Below are 19,565 nucleotides of genomic sequence, written 5' to 3'. Positions count from 1 at the left end.
ACGTCGCTTTATTGTGTGTCTTCTACCGCAATTATAACAGGGAGTGTTCCGAAGAGCTTTTTGACGTAATTGCTGCCGTTGAATTCCACCGCCGCACGACATGCAATTAAATATAGTATCATCCCCACCATCTGGATGTGTGGCGTTCCTTCACAGTGTGGTTTTCAAGGAATTTTCTTCCACGTGGACCAGACTACATGGGTAACTTCAAAAAAAGCGCGTACACATTCCTTAAATACTGGAAACGCTCCTGTGATTCCTCTGGTGCAAGAGAATGTGGGTGGCGGTGATCACTTAACATCAGGTGACCCATACGCTCTTTTGTCCTCCTCTTCTTTAAAAAAATTTACTACCAAAATGTATCATCGAATACCTATAGAGGACACACACAAAATATATTATTTAATTATAGCAAATTAACATTCATTGCAAAATAACAGCTTCTTACTCAATGTAAAAAGCTATTTACTAAAAGTTTCGATTTCATTTTCAAAAAGTTACTGTTTACTAAATTACCTTATAATACATAATTATTTATTATATCATATTTCAAACATAAAATTTGGTTGATGTTAACTACGAAGGTATTCTTAAATAAACCCAAAATGAAATATATTTTATATAAATGCAAGGGCCATGCGTAAATCATAGGGTGCTGTGCATAATAATATAATAAAATAGGGCTCCGATACTTTGTTTATTGTTTTGATGAGTTGGCGATTTTTCCCCCATGCAAGTGGGGAACGGGTATTTGTCCATATGCCGGAGAAAAATTAATTTCTTCTTGAAAGATAACAACTTGTAATATTAGCTGCCTCACAAGTTTTATATTTTTTTAATATTATTATTTGTAATGTTAAAATTTGATATAAAATGTGCATGGCGTCACATATTGTCCACCTGTAGATTGTACAACCAAAATATTTTTATTTGCTGACAACTATAGATCTTCTATTACTAGCATAATACCTAAGAAAATCTATGTGTCTAAATAGAGCTCTTGCTGTTAGACAACCGATAACACCCCAGGAAAATTAGTTTAGTGTGCGTGACAAGCTACGTCTAGCTTACACTTGCGATTTGTATGACATTTTGTGTTAGTGTGCGTCAGTTGCTCAAAGTAGAGATTAGTTCTAAACTCAATTTTTTTCGACGTTTTCACAGCTGTCATAGAGAGAGAGCTGTGCGAGAGAGAGACAGACGAAGTTCCTGAAAAACGTTCCAAGCCACAAAAATCACATTTTAAGGAATGTTTAAAATTTAATAAATGTTAGTGTTATCCATACATGTTGGTTGGGCTACCATGTCATGATATCATTTAAAGAGTGACAGCAGGGCTGCCATTTTTTGTGTGCGTTAAGATGAATCACGTGACCAGTTGTGTGTTCTTAACTCAATTTCGACATGATTGTGGTTTGGAACGTTTTTCTAGAATAACGTCCAAATGATGCATAATACGTTAATAAATAAAAAAAAATATTGCCAGCATATTTCTTTAAATGATGTTGGTTAACTGTACGTATGTTTATCTGTTATTCACTAACAAAAATTATTTATCATATAATTTCTTAATTGGATTGGATTGGTTTCTTACGGGATTTTTTTGCCAAGAAACACTGCCGTTTTCATGTGTGATTCTTAAATATTAGGTTTCATTAAAAACACAGATATCTTCAGATTCAAGTGGCGAGATCTCACACTATTATCACAGACAAGGGAAGGATACTTAGGTACGTATTTCCTATTATTAAACAAATTTAATATAGTATTATATGAAAAGATAAAATCGAGTTAAAATTGACAATTTTCGCAACGAATCGAGTCATTCGATTCATTGAATTGTTGTTTGGTCGTCGCGATTAAGTCGTTGAATTTTTTATAAGTCAGATTGTCGTGAAACAACGACCAAATGTTTTTACGATTCGTTTTTCGGAATTTCACGTGATTGTCCCTTGAATAATGGATCTCGGGCCAATCGTAGTTCGAGGCAACGATTTTTCAATTACATAACAATGAGAAGGGTTGCTCTGTTTACCTTTGACAAATAAAAGAAAATTGCATTAACGAACTTTATTTACTAACTTAGTAATAAATTAAAAATTATAACATTGAAGCTATATAAGAAATAAATTTTATATTATTATCCTTAGTATTAAAAAAAATTATGTAATCTTATATTTAATATTTAGTTATTTAGTAATTAGCTGCTGTCTGCGATGTCGTCCGCGTACATATACATATATATATATATATATATATATATATATATATATATATATATATATATATAGACAAACAGAATTTTAAGTAGAAGGATTATTAAAAAAAATATAAATATTATACAAAGTTTTAACTTTGTTACGATTTATTATATTAGGACAGACAGACATACGCATTTAGACTCATCTTCCGTTTGTGATCATCCTTCTGATGTCACTGGTCCCAATTAGATGGAAGGCTCTACCAGTGGGAGGCTCCTTTGCACAGGATGCCGGCTAGATTATGGGTACCACAATGGCGCCTATTTCTACCGTGAAGCAGTAATATGAATACATTATCGTGCTTCGGTCTAAAGGGCGCCGTAGCTAGTGAAATTACTGGGCAAATGAGACTTAACATCTTATGTCTCAAGGTAACGAGCGCAACAGTAGTGGCGCTCAGAATTTTTGGGTTTTTCAAGAATCCTGAGCGGCAATGCATTGAAATGGGTAGGGCGTATCAAGTACCATCCGCAGAACGTCCTGCTCCTCTCGTCCCTTATTTTCATAAAAAAAGCAGACACTCCTAAGGGAGTGCCGCTTGCGCCTCTCTCTCTCTCCATGAGGAGGTCTCCGCGCCCTCTAAGCCTCATCGGAAGGCTTATAGGGCGCTTGCTCAAAGCCAACCCTAGGTGTTATTGGGTAGGTACTTAGTTTTCACGTGAGTCCCACAAACCACATGCATAAGCATTCATCACCTCCCTCTCAACGTTATCCCGGAGGGTTTCCTTTCCCTTAGTATGGTCACCACAGACCAAAACAAAAAAAAACACCTACGACGCTGCCATTGTATCTGATAACCACTGGTGACTGACGGGATAGTTGAGTTGTCAGCATCAATTAACAGTCCATCACTGTTTAAAATGTACCATAATGTGTTACTTAGTAATTATTACTAATTTAATGTATCCGCTAAAAAATCTGTGAGGGCGTTGTAAAACTTGTAATGTAGGTAACGCTAATATCGAGCGCGTCATTTAGCGAGGGACAGAGCCAGGGTCGAAGCCGATGGCCTGTCACCGCGAAGTGTTCGGATAAATGAGAGCTCGTTTTTTTGTCCTCAAACTAGCGACGGTTACCTCCGATAGTATCGGCTACTCCGTAATGTCTGCTGGATTATTGCGATATAAATTGTTCACAGTTGCCCATGCCATTTGTTAGGGCTGTCTCATTTTCTAAGAACGATAAATATTGACATGTTTGTTTTTGAAGTGAAACTTCTTTACCGACGTGTGAGAGAAATTCTATAGCAATGTCAATGTTCAGTAAAGTGACGTAAAGAATAATTATATTAGTTTGAAAATGAAAAATAAAAAGACTTACTTGCATGCATAATAATAAAATAGCTTCGATTGATTGATAGCTTGCGATATTACAGCCGCCTGGATGCGCCGCAATCATTTCTTTTCTTCTAATTTGGTTATGGCAATTTATAATGCCGACAGATTCCTGTAGATAGAGAAATACCATAGACAACAGACTAATGTCATCTAAGGGGTTAACAAAATGACAGTTGTCTCTTGCGCCGCATAATAATAAAATTTAAATTGTCACCCAGCAACACAGTTCGCACGCAAAATCGCAATATAAGCAAATTCTTCAAAGACTTCATCAGTGCTCAACGACCTAATAGTTATGTTCTCTATTGAACGCCACGCAAAAATCCTTTTCCTACACACGCTGAGAGGAAGTAACACGCACCGATTTCCCCGATAGAATATAAATATTATATGCAGCCAATTCAGTGCCAGACATAATAATGATATTATAATATGGGTAGTTTCTCATTTACGTAAATTTTCGTGGGTTTTCACTGTGCAATCCTCTTTTCAAAATTATTTTATTGGTACTTATAAATTTTATAGAGTCTTGTAGTACCTAACATTACGTGTTATATTATTGGGAATAAAAGAAAAAAAATCTAAAGGTACTAATAGCATAATCTTGTTAATTTCGACAACCCTACGGGATTCCCGTTTTTTGTATTTTCCGCATTGACCAGTCACTCCCCAAAGGAACATTTAACGATATTACGGCTTTATTTTTTATAGTTCGGCACAAAGAACTGTGCATTATGGGTGACAAGTTGGCCACTATCCGTTTTGTGTGTATTCACTTTATGGGCCATTGGATATTAGCTATTATAACAATATATCATGTTGTACGAAACTGTTTTTAATGGATCAAATAAAAGTAAGCTTCGTAAGTACTACACTACCACATTATGGAACCTCATTGGAATTTGTAGACCACCCGTACCTCTTTTACCCCCTCGCGCTCGTCTTGTTGCGTCAGTACGGTTTACAGTTCTTAGCCCAGATTCTTTCATTGATTTTTCATAATAATAATGATCAGCATCACAACACAACACTTTACATCAATCAATAATACAGAAAAAATAAACCTTAGTTTATTTATTAATAATAAATAAAAACGATGTGACATCAGGTTTAATGTAGCCGGGTAGGTTTTCTCATAACTCGATAACTAGACCATTGGTAAAATATTGAACTTTTTCCTCCAAGTATGAATTACAGTCATTTTTTTTATGATAGTCGAATAGTTCATTAGGTGTCATAATATCTTCATTATTATTACAAAAGTATTTTCAAAGTAAAATTTGTATTAAATCGCCTCAAATTTTCTCTTCATCTATCGCATGTCGCTTTAAAACCGGCCGCCGAGAAGGGGTGCAGTTGAATCATTAATTGCAACTACTTGTTTTCAACTCTGATTGGCCGAGTCTAAGTCGCCAGATTCATACACCACAATTAATGACATAAAACATAATATTTATCAATTTGTTTCATTAGTTATATTTTCTTTCGCAGTTTCTCTTTATTGTATAGTTAGATAATAGCTTTTTATATTATTTACAGTTATATATTAGATTTAGTAGAATTCTCTTTACTGAAAACTGTAAATTTTTAATGTTGATACATTTCATGAATAGATTTTAATATGTTGTGCTGTGCTATTATTGTATCATGTTTAACGTTGGGTAATTAATAATTTGATTTTAAGCGTTTTTTCGTAATTACATTATGTGAAATCTTTGTGTGGTCGGGATTGGAATTAGTTTTATTTTTATTTCGATTATTATGCTGATAAGAATATGTTATTTTGTGTAAAAAGGTTTCACTTGCCTTGTGGATTCATAAGAACAGACATATGCTTTTTTTGTTACTAAAATGTAGTCAAAAATAAAGAACGTTATTTATAAAACACTATTTCCATCCCTCTGTTTTTAAGCCGGCTATTTCACATCCAGAATACTTTCAGGTGATATCAAAAGTTGCACAAAGCCGCCAAAAAATCCTATTGTTATCGAGGGTGTAATTTATTAGGGGCCTGGCTCACTGGGACCTTTTTTATATATCATCGCATTATACCCACTTGGCGAGTTACAACTTCTTAAAGAAAATCAGGGGAAATTAATTTAAGCATTTAAAAGTGTCCCAAGCAACGGCCAAACTTGGTGCGTTTTGATAAATGTCATTTTACAAGATAATGTTTTTTGTTGGGGGTTTTCTCCTTGAAATTATGAATTTAATCGTTGAATAATGATCGTTCAGTGAATTTATTCGTTGATTCAAATTTTTGTGCGATTTGTAAGTTCTAGTATCCAGAAGGTGAAAGCCTTATTTTTTTGTTCAATACTCGAAGGGTAGCCAACCCAATTAATAAACAAAGGTAACCGTTTATCTGTATGTCAGCGAGCAGTTTTTATAAGTCGCAATAGCTTAACTGTTGAATTTATGACAGTGTATTAGTAACTGCCGCTATAACAACTAAGACCGGATCAAACATGGCCGCCTATCAAACTAAGCAATAGTGCTCCTTTTATAAAAGCACTTAGTGTATAAGAAAACAGAAACTGCTTCATCTTTTTAAAATTAAAGTACTAAATTATATTTTTATATAATCGCTAATAAAATGCTCGCAAGATACCTTTATTTATTTACGGCGTATGTGTATTGATGTGTTTACTGTACACACGTATTAATTTACATTTCCTTTTTTTGCTATATTCGTGTAAGAGACTGAGTATTTGATGTTTGAGTATTTTTGTTGCATCACTTTACATATTTCATAACTGAAAAAAATTGTGACAAGATGAGGCTGTAAATGTTAATTTAAAAGAGTGGCAATGAGTTTCTTTTCATTTCCTTGACGTACATGAATAAAGTGATTTTCATTTTGAATTTAAAGATATAGGAAATATACTGTACAAGTTACAATAAGCGTTATTATTGTAAGCTATACAAATTGTGAGATTCCAATTCGTACTTGATCAGTTTCTTTATTACTAGTGAATAATTATTTATTTTAAACAATATTACGTGCAAAGGACCTGTGTGAGATATAACACAGTGAATGTTAAGAGATATTTAGGGATCTAGAATTCTTAAACAATTTGAAAAACTAATATTTTAAAATATATTAAATAATAAAGTTCACTAAGAGTTTTAAACCAAATTATATCAAATTTGTAGCAAAATCAATTATTACAAAACTAAATATAGTATCCAAAGATTTCAGAATTAGAAGTCTCAACATTATTCTATTCTATCTTAAAAAATATCACCTCTGGCAACCACTAAAACATTATGTATATGTGCAATTTTTTAAATATATCAAATATAATTACCTTTTTTCGGTAGTCTTTGCAAATTTAAGCAATAAAAAACTGAATATTTTTAATTCGGTAAAAAATACACAATATGTGAAAATAATTAAGAGACATTTTGAAATGAAACGCTACAAAAAGGAAAGATAGATCATTTTTATATCAATATACACTTGAACGCATTCCCCGACTTAAATAAATGTGACCAGGGTCCGAGAATTTCGGTCTCTCATTACAGCGTATTTATGCGGGTAGATAAAAATATTAGGGACACATTTAATCGGTAACGGATGAACAGGGCCCTAACTTGCGCGATTTGGGGATTTAATTTTGTGAAATTTAATTTAAATGTCGCATAAGTATGATAAATACTGCTTTATAACTTTTCGTTTGTTACCTGCGTGCACATTATTATGTGCACGGGTAATTGGTATTTATTGTTTTCTATCAACATCAAAATACACTGGACAGCAACTATCAAAGTTATACAGAAATATTAATACAGAAAGTTCGTTTCATGATTAAAGTGAAAGGAAATTCATTGGGTATAATCAATTTATTAAGTGTTTATTAAGGATTTTTCAAAGATGAGTCGTTTTTCAATTCAAATTCAAATTCAATTTTTTTTTTCAAATTCAAATATTTTTATTCAAAATAGGATTTATAATCACTTATTGAACGTCAAAATCTACCACCCATTCAAAAGAGACTGCCTCAGACCTGAGAAGAATGGGCGCAAGAAACTCAGCGGGCTTTTTTTTTTATATAAAATATGGATTACAATGTAATATCGTACAATAAACATTTATAATTAAAGAGCCTGAGGGTGTTCGCTTTAATCCCAGTCCGTGGTGTCATTAAGAAAATCGTTTATGCTATAATAACCTTTCCCACACAAACGTTTTTTAACAATTCTTTTAAATTTCGTAACACATTTGTTTTGTACATTTCCTGGGATCATATTGTAGAAGCATATACATCGCCCAACAAAAGACTTACTAACTCGACCCAACCGAGTAGTAGGCATAACAAGTTTATGTTTGTTCCTCATGTTAACGTCATCGTATTAATCTCTAGTTATCATAAAAAAAATGAAAAATTACAGCCTGAAACAAAACATGAAAATAATTTTTCATTAGAATGAATCCTTAGTCATACTAATCATCATGAAACACACTTTCTGTAAGTACAATTATGACAGTTGTAAGTCTTATTCTTTTTGAGAATATTGTTTCAGATATCCGAGGTAGTTGGTGGTTCGGTTTGTTTGCTGTCTAGAGTAGTTCTTGATTCGGGTCTGTCATAATGTTTTTTAAATTTGTATTTGTGCTAATAAAAATAACTACCTACTTGGTAAATAAATGTAAATAAATAAATAAATAAATAAATAAATACTTAAATAAGCACTTTTTAAAGTATTTTTCTACTCCTCTACTTTTCATTCATACAGCCATTTATACGGCCACGATCATTTATATAAGTACATACTTTATTAATTGTTAAAAAGTCTAAACAATGGCCTAAATACTTACACATTGTTTACCGTTCTTTAATGTCGCCAAAAAAGCCCAGTTGTTTCGGTGCCACAGACAACTAAATCTAGGTTAGGTATGGTAGGTTCATAAAAATATTAGGTAATACATATTAAATTACATAGGTACACAATACTTAATTTTTAAATGATTTGAATTAACATTTAAAAGTCAATTTAAGAAAAAAAAAATGGTAATGTAATTTGCAAAGTTGCTGCTAGGTAAATATAATAGCTATATTTTGGAATTTTTCATTTTCCCGCGTTGGCTGTATGGGCAAAGGTACTTTGCCATTCCTTAAAGGAAAAATAAAACCAATCACCAGAGATAATCTATATGTATACAAAAAATTTGCCGCCTATTTAAGAGGCAACTCGAAACTTGTGATTGTTTGTTTAATTTTTATTTTATTTAAATTACCTAGTCGTAGAAAATAGTCGCTCGTGGCGTCATTCATTGCGTCATTAATTTATGATTTTTTGTTAACAACGTGTTATTTGAAAAAATAAAAAGTACAACAACACTATAGATTTTTTTTTACAACTGCTTCTTACATTAATTTAGGGTAAACCGGTTATAACTAGAGTTAATGTTCGGTATTGAGAGTCAATTCAGGCCCTTACATCTTAATGTGGAGATTGACTTGTAATATTTTGGTGTAATCTATCGAGTTTTTGTTACAGAATCCAAAGACTGACTTGTAACGTTTGTTTATACTGTATCGTATTCGCGGCTAGCACCACTGTGACCGCGTGCTCCACTCGACTGTCATTTTTTAGCGAATCCTTTTGAGTGTAACATTACAATTTAGTATTTACAATACAATGATACAAGTCAGTCAGTGCACGTCGCGTCGTCGCGAGAGCAAGTCACAGTCGCAATCCATCTCGTCTTTCACCCACGATTTTCAATAAGTAAAATTTTTATTTATTTATTTATATAACCACACTACATCCATCATTACAAGTTCAACCCAATGCGACAGAGTAATGAACAAATAAAGTTATAACAATACTATCAATGCAGTGGAACAACGAAAAACCCTTTTATTTATCAACAATTACAAAGAAAAAACAATTTCATGGAATCCTTAATATTACCAGTGGGAGACTGCTTTACACAGGATGCCAGCTAGATTATGGGTACCACAACGGCGCCCATTTCCGCCGTGAAGCAGTAATGTGCTTCGGTCTGAAGGGCGCCGTAGCTAGTGGAATCTAATCTAATCATCTAATGTCTCAAGGTGACGAGCGCAGTTGTAGAGCCGCTCAGAATTTTAGGTTTTTCAATAATCTTGAGCGGCACTGCATTGTAATAGGCAGGGTGTATCAATTACCATCAGCTGAACGTCCTGCTCGTCTCGTCCCTCATCTTTATAACTTTGATGAGCTCAACGCGATGTCAGGCTTTTCAAGAACTGAGCGGCAATGCATTGTAATTGACGTCATGCTTTTCTTGTTTATTTTCTCATGAAAAAAGATATTCATACATGCATTTACATTCATAATATTAATATATAATAGGAAGAAGATTTGAACGTGATCCTTAGATTCATATAAAATAAATAAATAAGTAAAACAATGTTAAAGAGATGGGTGAGACCGCTAATGGACCCGTGATAGCGGCTGAGGACTGCTGATTTATGGTCGCCTGGTAACTCACCGTGAATAATATCGAGGAAAATTTATTAAAGCTATGTTGATTACTAAGGAAACAGTAAAAAATATACTGTTGTTTTACAAAATGTCAATATTTAACTGTTTTTTAAACGTCTTCGTTATCTTCAACTGCATAATATAATCTACATTGAATTTGAATGTTATGTAAGTATTTTTTAGCGTATCACAGAATAAAAATAGTTTTGGATCATATGAAGCTTTAGTGTATATATTATAAGTATTTTTGTTACTCTCACCTCTAATTATAATAACCCCGTTACTATTTATTTCCTAAATAGTATTCCAATTTTGAAATTATTAGTATTTTAGAAGCTGAACTATACCTGAAACCGAAAACTCAAACTGAATTATGCTTAATAATACAATTTATTAAAAATATCTAAGTCATTTCAGCAGCAACATATCGAAACCGGTTCATAACGGTATTTTCAGGATAAACTGAAGACTTATAATCCGATCATTCTTTAAAATTCCATGAAATTATTTGCAGTAGCAAAATTTACAACGATACGAGAATTTTTGAGTTTTTAAGATATCGTTGCCATGTAATCTAGTTAAATATTATGCCATTATTACTTTAAATAGTGATCAAACCCAGTGACACCTATTTCAATCAGCTGAAATTTCTTCGAGTTATAAATATAGACCAAAATCAATCGAAGAATAATTTGATGCGTATTTCCCGCGACCGTGTAGCTTCAGAAGAAAATAAATACAAAAAAGAATTACTATGGTGTTCCCTAATAAAGTAGAAGACTTTTTACTGGCCCAATTTCCCAGCAAAAATGTATTTTGTTTTCTCGTTGTTACATAAGATTAAAAAATCCACGCTCACGTTAATTTATATATAAGAAAAAAATAAAACACTTCAATGCGTTTATTTATCATGACACACGCCTGAGTACCTAAATCTTATTCACAAATTAAGTATGCCTTATTGACGGTAGTCAACTAAAAATATTATGTAAGACAAATTCAAATGCAAAAATTAAATTAAGTAATTTATTAATTCTTTACCTTTTCGCTTTACATTGGCGGCAAGGTATTTAAAAATGTCAAAATCTTTATTATGAAACGCGAGTATTATACATTGAAATAAAACACTTTTAATGGATTAAAAACCGTGTATTTGTAGCTTTGTTTTAACATTAGATTTTTGCGTGAAAGTTACATTTTTATTTTAGCTAACCCGACGTTTCAAGACCTTTCCAGATCTCGTTTTCAGGGGGACTGCAGATGAAATGAGTCAAGATAGTATTTGTCATAGGCTGTTCTTATTATGAAGTTTAGCGCCATTTATTGCCTCGAAGGTGGTATTTGCTGTAGACAGATGGTTTTTGACAAAATTTACTGGCAGTGTCCTCTTCTTTTTTGGTATGTGTAGTTTTTTAATTTAGATACATTTAATAGATAATTTAGGCAGATAGATTATTGGATCCCAGGAGTTAGATAATTTTGGACAGTCATAATAGAGAATATTGAAATTTTGGTCTTTTTTAACTTCAATGGCTTCAGGTACCAAACTTGGGAGAAATCTATTCTCTTTTACCAAAACTTTTGGTTCGTTGAAGCGGATCTAGTGGTTTGGACGGTTTGTTATGTGTTCACATACAGCGGACAAAAATCAAATGTAAAAACAAAGTTACAAGTACACGCGTTGTAATCCTTTAAAAAGTGTTTTATTTAAATGCTCGAATTGATTGTATATCATAATATAAGCTTCAACAAATTGTAGCCAAATTCAAATTCCTACTATTAAATAAAATAAAGACAAAGCAACATAAAATATATCGCGAGTTGCGGTCGTGTCAGAGAGAAAATCAAATTGTATTTTCACACAACGCATGACTTTGTAAACATAAAAATGAATTTTCCGGTTCCCAGCTCTATCCGCATGTAAACATTGAAAAATAAATTTCAACAAGTTCACACTACACTTGCAGTTGGTACATTCTGGAGTGTCTCAATTGTCCTTTCAACTTGAACATTGAGCGTATTGTTTACGTCCATGCCAATCAACCGGCTCGCTAACAAAACCAATCAACTTCGTCTCGCCTCTATTTGCTTAAAGGCCACTTTTTCCTTTTAGTTTTGCATTGTCGCTGCGACCCTCTCGCCCATCACCCGTGCTGGATATATTTGATTAAAAAATAACGTCGTCAACGAAAGCGCTGGTGCGACCTAACATATACCTACGGACGTAAAAGGAAAAAACCTTCTACGGCGTGCGGCTTAGCTGTCAATTGTCACTTTCACTGGTGCAATGTTTTGCACTATCTGTGGAAACTGAAGGCCGAGACGTGTGGAGTGGACAGGGAAGATACCTCGGTATTATTGGAAATGGAAATCGCTTTTCTATAGGCAATCGATTTTTCGCTGACTGGAAGTTGGCAGCCGCCGTTCATAATTACGTACGACCAGACTTTACAATGCATTGTTAACTTTGCTCGGCTTAAAAGTGGATTCGAGATCATTTATTCCTAAGCTTTGGAAATTTTGTAATATAATCTACCTTTGGCAATTTCTTTTATTACGTCTATTATTTTAGATTTAATTTTAAACTTTATTCGTATCTGGGATAAGGTTTGAGAGACTACCTAGAATCCTTTCAAGCGAACTTTGTTTTATTAATGTCCAATTTTAGTGCCCCGCCAACTGAGCCCCTTTTCCTACAAAAGGGTAGATAGATAGTGGACATACCTGTTTGCACGGACAATGAACGATTAGTCCTCTGAGCTGACTCAATTAGATATTCTTTTAATTGTTCTCTTATCCATTTCTATTTCTTTTTATTCGTTCAATTCAATGAAGCTTGGTATTTTTTCGAGAATATTCGCAAAGAAATTTGTATATGCAATATTCGTAAAGCTGTCTTTATTTCATTTAGAAAATTCAGAAACAAAATAGGAAAATTAATAAAAAAGTTGTGGAATAGTATCCAAGACAAGTGAAACGAAATCATGGTCGACAAAATCATTAGAGACTATCTTAAAAATAATAGCTGTACGAACGTGAAGGAGAACAGCTTTGGATAGATCACAGTGGAAAAATATGCAGTAGGCTGTGCTGTATGAAGTTAATGTTTAATATTAGCAACGGAATGTACATACAAATAAACATATCGTTACTATTTATATTTAAGACACCATGTACTTTGATTTAAGATTATTTTAGATAGTTTTATTTATTTATTTATTTAAGATGTACCAACAATAACTCAACATTAACAATTGATTTGCACTTACATACTAATTCTAGGTTGGTTATTCTAATTAGGTACATTCAGCATTTTAATTATGAAAAAATTAAGTAACTTAGTAATAAATCTTAATTCTAGAAACTTCACAATGTAAATAATTAAGTTTTAATAAAGGCTTATTCATTCATTCATTCATTCAACCGACTGTCCCGAAATGTAAGCTGAACGTAAACACATAAATTGGTCGAGTTTCTTCTAATTGTAATTGCCGAACTCTCTTCTCCGATTTCTTACCTAACAATTAATCACTTAATTTATTTGTTTTTGGCGAAGAGGGTTACAACAAATGGTATTTCAGAAAGTAAACATGTTGTGTAAGAACCATTCTTATCCTTAATAGTTGTACCAAAAATAAACATTTATTTACTAGTCATAGTATTTTTAGTTTACTGTACTATTTTGGACTATATCTACCTGACCTCATGAAATACAGCAAAGTTATTGTAAATATATATTCTTTATGAGTTTACACTACAATACTTAATTACAAAAACAAAAATATAGTCTCAGGCTAAAATAAAAATATTTGTAAGATCCTTTATACTTGAACATTAATTAAAATAAAGATGATTGTAAATATCACACGGAAAACATCAAAGTTTTGATATTAATTTTTATAAAGTTTATTTATTATAATGTTCTTAAGTAATCATTGAAATTTGTTTAAGCATAGTTTAGTTGTCTGAGATGCAAAATCAAATCTTAAAAAGGGTTGTTTCTCAAAGGGCTAGGGATAGAGGGAAAACTTTTAAACGTTACGGATGTAAGATTTTACGATAACGATCGTAATAAAATATGTAACTTTGTTGTTACACGTTTTCACTAAACGCTTTAGTATCATTTAGGCGCCTGCAGTTCTATCAAAATTGGTTATAGAATTAATACTAAGTGGATACGTAGGATATCATGCTATGATAATAAGTAAAGTAAATTTTATTTATAATAAAATGATAACACAGATTGGGAATGGAGCGACTACTCTCGGATTTAATTTAGATAGACAAGCTCGTGAATTTCTCTATCTCAGGTCTGAGGCATAAATTTTCGAATAGGTGGTAATTTTTGTCTTTCAATAACTGATTATCATTCTATTTTGAATTAATATTTGAAAAGTAATTAAATATTTTATTATGAATGCCATTCAATGGGTCACCTAAAACTTTACGAAGTCGCATATTATGAAATATTGGTAACAATGCCGTTTCATTATTTCATAAAAAACCAGTTTTATTATTTTTTTTTCTTTGCTAAAATTGTATTACTCACTTGTTCGCGCTAGCAGATGAGATACAGAAATTACCGTTTGGATGAAACACACCATTTGTGTTATATTGTAAGATATCTGATTTTCACTCTCACTTAGATCTTTTATATTAAGCTTAATATGGGACTTGCATTAACACACTTATGTCGGTCTCAGTGAGTCTTACACCTTTGTGCCGTTTGGTGTAGAGTCACTTGGCACTTGGTGCCCAGAGGCGTGGAGAATGTACTATCTACGCGTCTCAATAGGGCTACTGAATCAGCCTAGCTATCCAACGAGGAAATTAGCATTATTGTTATAAATAAATTATTTTATTAAGCTTAAAACTAGATGGTTCAGTCATGGAAATGAGAACTTTTAAGTCAGATTTATAATTGTAGAGATTGTATCCATTTATATACGAATACGAAGTATGTCTGTTATACTGTCCTCCATAGGGGTTGAACACCGATAGCTTAGATGTTATTTTATATCCACTCTAAATTTCATCATAATTAGCTTTGTAATTTAACCGTGAAATGGTAACAAAAAAAATAGACCAACAGACTTAGTATTTTTTTAATCAACACGAGTGTTACATATCTATTATTTTAGTAAAACACTTTTTGAAGCAATACTTCTTTAGGCGCGTTTTGAAAAAATTATAAGAGTGAAATTCTAAGATGCGGGCTCATCACTGTAACATAAAAGTAACAGGTTGAAGTTGGTTCCTAAAATTTTCTGACGTTTGCGTCACTTTTTTTTATTGGTTTCCTCGTTCATTATTAGGACAGGCCATGGGTTCATCCCATACAGCCGTCTTCTTGTCAAAGCCATCTTTGCAAGATTTTTACAAAATTGTTCTTTCTAAAAACGTAGAATAGCACGTGAAATACATTATTTTAATTATTTTTGCTTCGCTAGGCCAAAGAAGTATAACTTCTTGCGTGCATACATATTAAGTATACACACTTTTTTAAAGGTTTAAAATGCGTGTAATTGTAACTGTATTTTACATTAGCTTTTGCGTAGATATTACATTTAAATAATTAATTTTTAGCACTAAACTTCATAATTACAAATACTTTCTCGACTCCTGTCAACCGCAGTCCCCCCGAAAACGTGCTCTGAAAAGTTCACGTAACATCGGGTTAAATAAAATAAGAGTTACGATAACATGCGTTTTAATTCTTTACAAAGTGTTTTATTTAAACAAACAGACTAACTTTATACACTTCACCACTACAAAATGATATAAATTACATTGTCATAAATCAACAACTGTTATAAAATAACACGTCACATTACATTTAGGGGGCAATGAAAATTTTGTTATCGGCCAAACAAAATGGCGCGGGTGGTTTTCTTAAACTGTAATAGAGAAAGTTGATTCCAGTTTTATCTTAAAACTCACCCTGAAGGATCAATTAAAAGTCGGCAGCGCGCCGCATTTGACAATTATTGTTGTAATAAGAACACGAGAGAGCATTTCATTCGGTAAAGTATTCGGTAGAATATTTAAAGTATTTGCAAGAAGCATAAACGGTTGTGGTATTTTGTTTAATATGCAGCCGTCGGAATAAACGCTATTTTTTATTGATGTTTAGAACTTACAAAGATATAATAAGCTTAGATCATTTATACCTAGATACCTGTGAAAACAATTGAGGCAGATTGTTAACCTCTATTTTTAGCAATGCCTTAACAGTAAAACAATGTGACAAACAAATCGCTTGTCACGTAAACCAACGTAATAAACTTGACATGTTTACCTCTATGTAGAGTCTAGACTATCTAATATGTATGATAGTTTTAGCTATTTTCATCATCGGTGCATTTCGTACCCTGGACCCCTATTAAGAAACTATTAGGATGTCAAGGGCTTATTTTATTTAAAACTGCAATCTTTATAATAAATAATAAAGTTCTCACTCAGTTTAGATTGTAGAAGTAATTGAAACTTACAATACTTTTTTATGATCACAATTTATTAAAAAGGTTTGAATATAAAAATTTATATTATATGATAGAAATCAATTAATCGGTATTTTTTTCTATTTACCGATTTTCAGTATATTGTTACGATATTAACCGGCGTAATAGAATCTCGACCTTGTGTTTCCGACGTTACGGACTAAGGTAGAGTATGGCATAGCTTAATAAACAAACAAACAAGTTGTTTATCGTTTCTATTTCTTATTTACGATAGTACTTAAGCGTGTGTGTGTTAATTATACAAAATTATTTACAGAACCACGTTCTGATACGTAGCAAGAATATAACATTTTTTATATCTTCGCTCAAGTTAATATATAAAGCAGATAATGTACATGATATAGCATCTTGCGAATTTGCTAACCTAACCTAACTAAACCTATCTTCATAAACTTATTATGCCTACTAGTCGGCAAAGTCCAGTTAGTAAGTCTTTCGTGGGGCCATGTATATGCTTTTTCGACAAGATCCCAGAAAATGTATACTAAAAAAAATATGTATTGTGAAATTCGAAAATTGTAAGAAACGTTCTGTGTGGTAAAAGTTACTATAACATAAATGACTTTCTTAATAATACCACAGACTAGGAATGGAGCGACCGCCCTTAGGCTAGTAAGTAATAAATTTAAAGTACTAAATTATACAGTTACGATATTTTTATTATACAAAAAAAGGCCGTTGAGTTTCTTGTAACCATTCTTCTAAGGTCTGAGGCATACGTTTTCGAATGGGTGGTACTTTTTGACTTTCAATAAATTATATTATATCCAATTTGAATAAAAATATTTGAAGTTGAATACCAAGTTTGATTTTGAACATAAAAATAGATGAATAATAAAAGCTCGTTATGGCATCTTAAGTCATCATTTATAAGGCGGTAAAGCAGTAAAAATACTAATGTCTCCGTTGAGATCGAATTGATGGCACTTATAATGGAAGTTTTAATTATTTTAATTGCTGTTTGTGAACAAGGGACATTAATACATTTAAAAGAATTATGAAATTTCTTGCTTACTACGACAGAAATAATATTCTATTACAGAAAACAAATTCTTTAGATTGCTATCTCACAATAATAACGTCATAATTATATTAAATCATGACAAAATATGCAACACTTAGCGAGCAATTATAGTCATTATAAATAGTAGTCATTTTAAAAATAGTAGTAATATTAAGTAGTAGTCATTTAACAAATAGTAGTATGTATAAATATGTAGTAGTTATTTTATAAATAGTAGTAATTATAAATAGTAGTCATTTTACGAATAGTAGTATTTATAAATGGGTAGTAGTCATTTGTAAATAGTAGTAATTATAAATAGAAGTCATTTTATAAATAGTAGTTAATTTATAAATAGTAGTAATTATAAATAGTAGTAATTATAAATAGTAGTTATTTTATAAATAGTAGTAATTATAAATAGTAGTCACTTTACAAATAGTAGTATTTATAAATAGGTAGTAGTCATAATATTATAAATAGTAGTAATTATAAATAGTAATCATTATAAATAGTAGTAATTATAAATATAATAACTATAAATAGTAGCTATTTTATAAATAGTAGTAATTTTACGAATATTAGTCATTTTATAAATAGTAGTTATTATAAATAGTAGTCATTTTACGAATTTTAGTTATTTTATTAATAGTAGTTATTATAAATAGTAGTCATTTTATAAATAGTAGTTATTTTATAAATAGTCGTAATTATAAATAGTGGTCATTTTATAAATGTCTTGAATGTTTTTGTAACATAATTCATCATCTATTCGAAAAGATGTGGAAAAGGTTTTATATATATATTATGTTTGGGAGTCAAAAATAATCATTTATTTTTAATTTCACTAAAACAGAGGTCTGCAATAATTAAATATTAGGCACTACGTCTTAAAAATACTTATCTGAAATAAAGTGCAATGTTGCATTGAAACTTCGATACCCATGGTTAGATCTAACTTGTGTTGTGGGTACCAGCGTTCGCATAAATATAATTAGTGGAGAAGCATGTATACATTTTAAGATATAGAATTTTATATTCAGCTTAATTATGTATGCGGACTAACTTAGAAAAATGTAGTTAAACACTTGATCCAAGCCACTGTATGTACCAGTTTAAATAAAAGTGAAGATATATGACACTAATTTGGACCTCGTTACGATTCATCAAAATTTGGGCCAATGAAGTATTAAATGATTGGCAGTCAACTTTATTAAATGAAAACAAAAAACGTCTTCAAAATTGTAACTAGCAAATTTATTGGCAACTTTTATCGCTTACTTTTTTCATGGAAATGGAAGACAGACGGACGAACGCTAATGCGTAACCTGATGTTATATTTTCACCACCACTCACAATCTCCTGCAATACCAGTGGAATCACAAGAGCATTGTCACAATACAGTAATACTCGTAGTAGTACTTTTACTACATAAAAAATATCTTTTGAATATTAAAATTTACCTCATGTGGCCTATTATTAATACTATAAATTAATTTAAAATATTTGATTGGTCTGATAAGAAAGAAATTTAGAATATTGATCAACTCTGGTCCACTATTATAAATTGTAACTATAATCATTTAATGTACATCAAAAATCATGATTGCTACAATATGGTTCAATAAAATATTATCTTTCTTTAAAAGCTACATTTTACCACTTTGGAAGTGTCTCTCGCGCAAACTATTCAATTTAGTTTAAAAAAGATATTAGAAACCTCAATATCATTTCTAAATACCTATTTATAGATACTCATACGAGTTTGATGAGAAAAAATTTTTGAGTTTTAGTATAAAAAATTATTGGATTTTTTCTATTGTTGTGTGGAAATTTAATGCGATTCATAAAATACATCTACTTACCAAGTTTCAGCAGTATAGTTATTATAGTTTTGGAAAATATCCATGACATACACGGACAGACAGACAGACAGAAACGCTTTTTGTCATTCAGAAACGGAACC

Source organism: Leptidea sinapis, chromosome 7 (assembly GCF_905404315.1).
Source record: "Leptidea sinapis chromosome 7, ilLepSina1.1, whole genome shotgun sequence".
NCBI lineage: Eukaryota > Metazoa > Arthropoda > Insecta > Lepidoptera > Pieridae > Leptidea > Leptidea sinapis.
Note: the sequence above shows the minus strand (reverse complement) of the source record.